Here is a 6075-nt window from a genome sequence, read left to right on the forward strand (position 1 = left end):
TCTTTCCTGGACTTGTAGGCCACCAGCCGGAGAAAGTAAGGGCCTCAACCAACATCGCCCTCTGCCTTCCAAAGAGTCGAGGAGTCCCCAGCAGGAAAATTGTGTGTGTGTTTATTTCTTCTTTTTTAGAGATGCTTTCTATTTTTGTAAGGAAACGACGCCTGGGTGAGTGCTAGTGTGGCGTGAGCTAAATTTACAGGCATCTTCTTTGCAAACTTTTGCCAAACCAACTTGGAGCAGCAGTGGGGTAGAGAGTCAGCCTTCTGCTGATGCCTGCCTGGGCTGGGCTGGTCTGGGGGCCTCAGCTGCTGTTACTGGGCCTGCTTCTTTCCTGGACTTGTAGGCCACCAGCCCGAGAAGGTAAGGGCCTCAACCAACATCGCCCTCTGCCTTCCAAAGAGTCGAGGTGTTCCCAGCAGGAAAATTGTGTGTGTGTATTTCTTCTTTTTTTAGAGATGCTTTCTATTTTTGTAAGGAACCGACGCCTGGGTGAGTGCTAGTGTGGCTTGAGGTAAATTTACGGGCAGCTTCTTTGCAAACTTTTGCCAAACCAACTTGGGGCAGCACTGGGGTAGAGAGTCAGCCTTCCGCTGATGCCTGCCTAGGCGTGGCTGGGCTGGGGGCCTCAGTTGCTGTTACTGGGCCTGCTTCTTTCCTGGACTTGTAGGCCGCCAGCCTGAGAAGGTAAGGCCTCAACCAACATCGCCCTCTGCCTTCCAAAGAGTCGAGGAGACCGCAGCAGGAAAATTGTGTGTGTGTTTATTTCTTCTTTTTTTAGAGGTGCTTTCTATTTTTGTAAGGAACTGACGCCTGGGTGAGTGCTAGTGTGGCGTGAGTTAAATTTACAGGCATCTTCTTTGCAAACTTTTGCCAAACCAACTTGGGGCAGCAGTGGGGTAGAGAGTCAGCCTTCTGCTGATGCCTGCCTAGGCGTGGCTGGGCTGGGGGCCTCAGCTGCTGTTACTGGGCCTGCTTCTTTCCTGGACTTGTAGGCCACCAGCCGGAGAAAGTAAGGGCCTCAACCAACATCGCCCTCTGCCTTCCAAAGAGTCGAGGAGTCCCCAGCAGGAAAATTGTGTGTGTGTTTATTTCTTCTTTTTTAGAGATGCTTTCTATTTTTGTAAGGAACCGACGCCTGGGTGAGTGCTAGTGTGGCTTGAGGTAAATTTACGGGCAGCTTCTTTGCAAACTTTTGCCAAAACAACTTGGGGCAGCACTGGGGTAGAGAGTCAGCCTTCCGCTGATGCCTGCCTAGGCGTGGCTGGGCTGGGGGCCTCAGTTGCTGTTACTGGGCCTGCTTCTTTCCTGGACTTGTAGGCCGCCAGCCTGAGAAGGTAAGGCCTCAACCAACATCGCCCTCTGCCTTCCAAAGAGTCGAGGAGACCGCAGCAGGAAAATTGTGTGTGTGTTTATTTCTTCTTTTTTTAGAGGTGCTTTCTATTTTTGTAAGGAACTGACGCCTGGGTGAGTGCTAGTGTGGCTTGAGGTAAATTCACGGGCAGCTTCTTTGCAAACTTTTGCCAAACCAACTTGGGGCAGCAGTGGGGTAGAGAGTCAGCCTTAAGCTGATGCCTGCCTGGGCTGGGCTGGGGGCCTCAGCTGCTGTTACTGGGCCTGCTTCTTTCCTGGACTTGGAGGCCACCAGCCCGAGATGGTAAGGGCCTCAACCAACATCACCCTCTGCCTTCCAAAGCGTCGAGGAGCCCCCAGCAGGAAAATTGTGTGTGTGTTTATTTCCATCTTTCTTTCCGAGTTTTTTTTTAAAGTTTTGTAAGGAACGGATGCTTGGGTGAGTGAGTGCAAGTGTGGCTTGGCCTGAATTTACAGACACTTTCTTTGCAAACATGAGTAGGCAAGTGGGTATTTCAAAAGTGGGTGCATGGAGCTGCTCGTTGCTTTTCCAAGCTGGCAGCTGTGGCTCCTGAGCTTGAGGCAAAAAGAAGGGCAGAAGCACACTGCAGAGGACAGCGTTCAGCCTTGCAAGAGGGCAGTGGACGTCGGAGGAGCCGACACAGCACAAGAGGCTCGGAATCGGCGCACTCTTCGCCTACGGCCATACCACCCTGAATGCGCCCGATCTCGTCCGATCTCGGAAGCTAAGCAGGGTCGGGCCTGGTTAGTACTTGGATGGGAGACCGCCTGGGAATACCAGGTGCTGTAGGCATTTTGCTACTCTGTGCCCGATAGGCGGCGTTCGTCTTCTCCGTCTTGAACTACATTTTTCCTCCATTCCGCTTTTAATTTTAACAAACACGGCGCGTGAAAAAGGCACAGGGGCAGACAGCAGCCCTCGCTCCAATGCAGAGCCCCGTCAGAGGCGGACACGTTGTCGCCAAACTAACTTGGAGCAGCAGCAGCAGCAGCAGGAGACTGAAGCCAGGGCAGCAGCTTGCCGCCTCGGGTGGGTGGATGCAGCCAGAAAGGGCCACTCGTGTCCCTGGCAAAGCACCTCCAGCGTCTCCCCGTTTTCTCTCCAGTGGACGCGCAAGGCCCCCTACAGCTAGGGGAGGCAAGTGGATGGGCCTCATCTGCATATGTGGGCTCTAGAGGAAGAGTGCACCCTGGGAGACAAGGGGACACCTGGAGCGGGAAGTGCTCACGGGGGAGAAGTGCCTACAAGAGGCAGGAAGGGAGGGAGGCCACATCATGCCTCTCCATAGCCAGGCCTCTGGATGATGGGGCAGAAGCGGCCGTCACCCTAAGCTTCCTAGAAGTCCCAGCTGGGCCCCATGCTACCTAATATCTCGCCTGATCGAGCCTGGTCGAGCACTGGTCGAGCCTTCAGCCAAGGGACACAGGAGCCAAGGGGTCTGGCCTCGAGCCTTCAGCCGAGGGACCCAGGAGCCCAGGGTCTGGCCTCAGTGCTTCCCAAGTCGGCCTTCAGCTGAAGCCTGCCTGGGCTGGGAGCCTCAGCTGCTGTTCCTGGGTGTGCTTCTTTCCTGCATGTGAAGGCCACCAGCGGCGAAGGTTGCCCTCCGCCTTCTAAGGAGTCGAGGAGACCGCAGCAGGAAAATTGTGTGTGTGTTTATTTCTTCTTTTTTTAGAGGTGCTTTCTATTTTTGCAAGGAACTGACGCCTGGATGAGTGCTAGTGTGGCTTGAGGTAAATTCACGGGCAGCTTCTTTGCAAACTTTTGCCAAACCAACTTGGGGCAGCAGTGGGGTAGAGAGTCAGCCTTCTGCTGATGCCTGCCTAGGCGTGGCTGGGCTGGGGGCCTCAGCTGCTGTTACTGGGCCTGCTTCTTTCCTGGACTTGTAGGCCACCAGCCGGAGAAAGTAAGGGCCTCAACCAACATCGCCCTCTGCCTTCCAAAGAGTCGAGGAGTCCCCAGCAGGAAAATTGTGTGTGTGTTTATTTCTTCTTTTTTAGAGATGCTTTCTATTTTTGTAAGGAAACGACGCCTGGGTGAGTGCTAGTGTGGCGTGAGCTAAATTTACAGGCATCTTCTTTGCAAACTTTTGCCAAACCAACTTGGAGCAGCAGTGGGGTAGAGAGTCAGCCTTCTGCTGATGCCTGCCTGGGCTGGGCTGGTCTGGGGGCCTCAGCTGCTGTTACTGGGCCTGCTTCTTTCCTGGACTTGTAGGCCACCAGCCCGAGAAGGTAAGGGCCTCAACCAACATCGCCCTCTGCCTTCCAAAGAGTCGAGGTGTCCCCAGCAGGAAAATTGTGTGTGTGTATTTCTTCTTTTTTTAGAGATGCTTTCTATTTTTGTAAGGAACCGACGCCTGGGTGAGTGCTAGTGTGGCTTGAGGTAAATTTACGGGCAGCTTCTTTGCAAACTTTTGCCAAACCAACTTGGGGCAGCACTGGGGTAGAGAGTCAGCCTTCCGCTGATGCCTGCCTAGGCGTGGCTGGGCTGGGGGCCTCAGTTGCTGTTACTGGGCCTGCTTCTTTCCTGGACTTGTAGGCCGCCAGCCTGAGAAGGTAAGGCCTCAACCAACATCGCCCTCTGCCTTCCAAAGAGTCGAGGAGACCGCAGCAGGAAAATTGTGTGTGTGTTTATTTCTTCTTTTTTTAGAGGTGCTTTCTATTTTTGTAAGGAACTGACGCCTGGGTGAGTGCTAGTGTGGCGTGAGTTAAATTTACAGGCATCTTCTTTGCAAACTTTTGCCAAACCAACTTGGGGCAGCAGTGGGGTAGAGAGTCAGCCTTCTGCTGATGCCTGCCTAGGCGTGGCTGGGCTGGGGGCCTCAGCTGCTGTTACTGGGCCTGCTTCTTTCCTGGACTTGTAGGCCACCAGCCGGAGAAAGTAAGGGCCTCAACCAACATCGCCCTCTGCCTTCCAAAGAGTCGAGGAGTCCCCAGCAGGAAAATTGTGTGTGTGTTTATTTCTTCTTTTTTAGAGATGCTTTCTATTTTTGTAAGGAACCGACGCCTGGGTGAGTGCTAGTGTGGCTTGAGGTAAATTTACGGGCAGCTTCTTTGCAAACTTTTGCCAAAACAACTTGGGGCAGCACTGGGGTAGAGAGTCAGCCTTCCGCTGATGCCTGCCTAGGCGTGGCTGGGCTGGGGGCCTCAGTTGCTGTTACTGGGCCTGCTTCTTTCCTGGACTTGTAGGCCGCCAGCCTGAGAAGGTAAGGCCTCAACCAACATCGCCCTCTGCCTTCCAAAGAGTCGAGGAGACCGCAGCAGGAAAATTGTGTGTGTGTTTATTTCTTCTTTTTTTAGAGGTGCTTTCTATTTTTGTAAGGAACTGACGCCTGGGTGAGTGCTAGTGTGGCTTGAGGTAAATTCACGGGCAGCTTCTTTGCAAACTTTTGCCAAACCAACTTGGGGCAGCAGTGGGGTAGAGAGTCAGCCTTAAGCTGATGCCTGCCTGGGCTGGGCTGGGGGCCTCAGCTGCTGTTACTGGGCCTGCTTCTTTCCTGGACTTGTAGGCCACCAGCCCGAGATGGTAAGGGCCTCAACCAACATCACCCTCTGCCTTCCAAAGCGTCGAGGAGCCCCCAGCAGGAAAATTGTGTGTGTGTTTATTTCCATCTTTCTTTCCGAGTTTTTTTTTAAAGTTTTGTAAGGAACGGATGCTTGGGTGAGTGAGTGCAAGTGTGGCTTGGCCTGAATTTCCAGACACTTTCTTTGCAAACATGAGTAGGCAAGTGGGTATTTCAAAAGTGGGTGCATGGAGCTGCTCGTTGCTTTTCCAAGCTGGCAGCTGTGGCTCCTGAGCTTGAGGCAAAAAGAAGGGCAGAAGCACACTGCAGAGGACAGCGTTCAGCCTTGCAAGAGGGCAGTGGACGTCGGAGGAGCCGACACAGCACAAGAGGCTCGGAATCAGCGCACTCTTCGCCTACGGCCATACCACCCTGAATGCCCCCGATCTCGGAAGCTAAGCAGGGTCGGGCCTGGTTAGTACTTGGATGGGAGACCGCCTGGGAATACCAGGTGCTGTAGGCATTTTGCTACTCTGTGCCCGATAGGCGGCGTTCGTCTTCTCCGTCTTGAACTACATTTTTCCTCCATTCCGCTTTTAATTTTAACAAACACGGCGCGTGAAAAAGGCACAGGGGCAGACAGCAGCCCTCGCTCCAATGCAGAGCCCCGTCAGAGGCGGACACGTTGTCGCCAAACTAACTTGGAGCAGCAGCAGCAGCAGCAGGAGACTGAAGCCAGGGCAGCAGCTTGCCGCCTCGGGTGGGTGGATGCAGCCAGAAAGGGCCACTCGTGTCCCTGGCAAAGCACCTCCAGCGTCTCCCCGTTTTCTCTCCAGTGGACGCGCAAGGCCCCCTACAGCTAGGGGAGGCAAGTGGATGGGCCTCATCTGCATATGTGGGCTCTAGAGGAAGAGTGCACCCTGGGAGACAAGGGGACACCTGGAGCGGGAAGTGCTCACGGGGGAGAAGTGCCTACAAGAGGCAGGAAGGGAGGGAGGCCACATCATGCCTCTCCATAGCCAGGCCTCTGGATGATGGGGCAGAAGCGGCCGTCACCCTAAGCTTCCTAGAAGTCCCAGCTGGGCCCCATGCTACCTAATATCTCGCCTGATCGAGCCTGGTCGAGCACTGGTCGAGCCTTCAGCCAAGGGACACAGGAGCCAAGGGGTCTGGCCTCGAGCCTTCAGCCGAGGGACCCAGGAGC

The 6075-nt window shown here is 54.3% G+C and overlaps 1 non-coding gene and 1 pseudogene across 1 annotated transcript; both read left to right on the forward strand.

Moving 5' to 3' along the window:
* Positions 1–2045: 2045 nt before the first annotated feature.
* On the forward strand, positions 2046–2164 carry LOC138558399 (5S ribosomal RNA). The gene has a single exon (XR_011298549.1). It is a non-coding gene; the product is annotated as a 5S ribosomal RNA (ribosomal RNA).
* A 3121-nt stretch (positions 2165–5285) lies between these two features.
* On the forward strand, positions 5286–5394 carry LOC138559058 (5S ribosomal RNA; annotated as a pseudogene).
* The last annotated feature ends 681 nt before the right edge of the window (positions 5395–6075 follow it).

The sequence above is a fragment of the Ambystoma mexicanum genome, unplaced genomic scaffold (assembly GCF_040938575.1).
Source record: "Ambystoma mexicanum isolate Mex_15411 unplaced genomic scaffold, UKY_AmexF1_1 Mex_scaf34, whole genome shotgun sequence".
In the NCBI taxonomy this organism is placed as follows: domain Eukaryota; kingdom Metazoa; phylum Chordata; class Amphibia; order Caudata; family Ambystomatidae; genus Ambystoma; species Ambystoma mexicanum.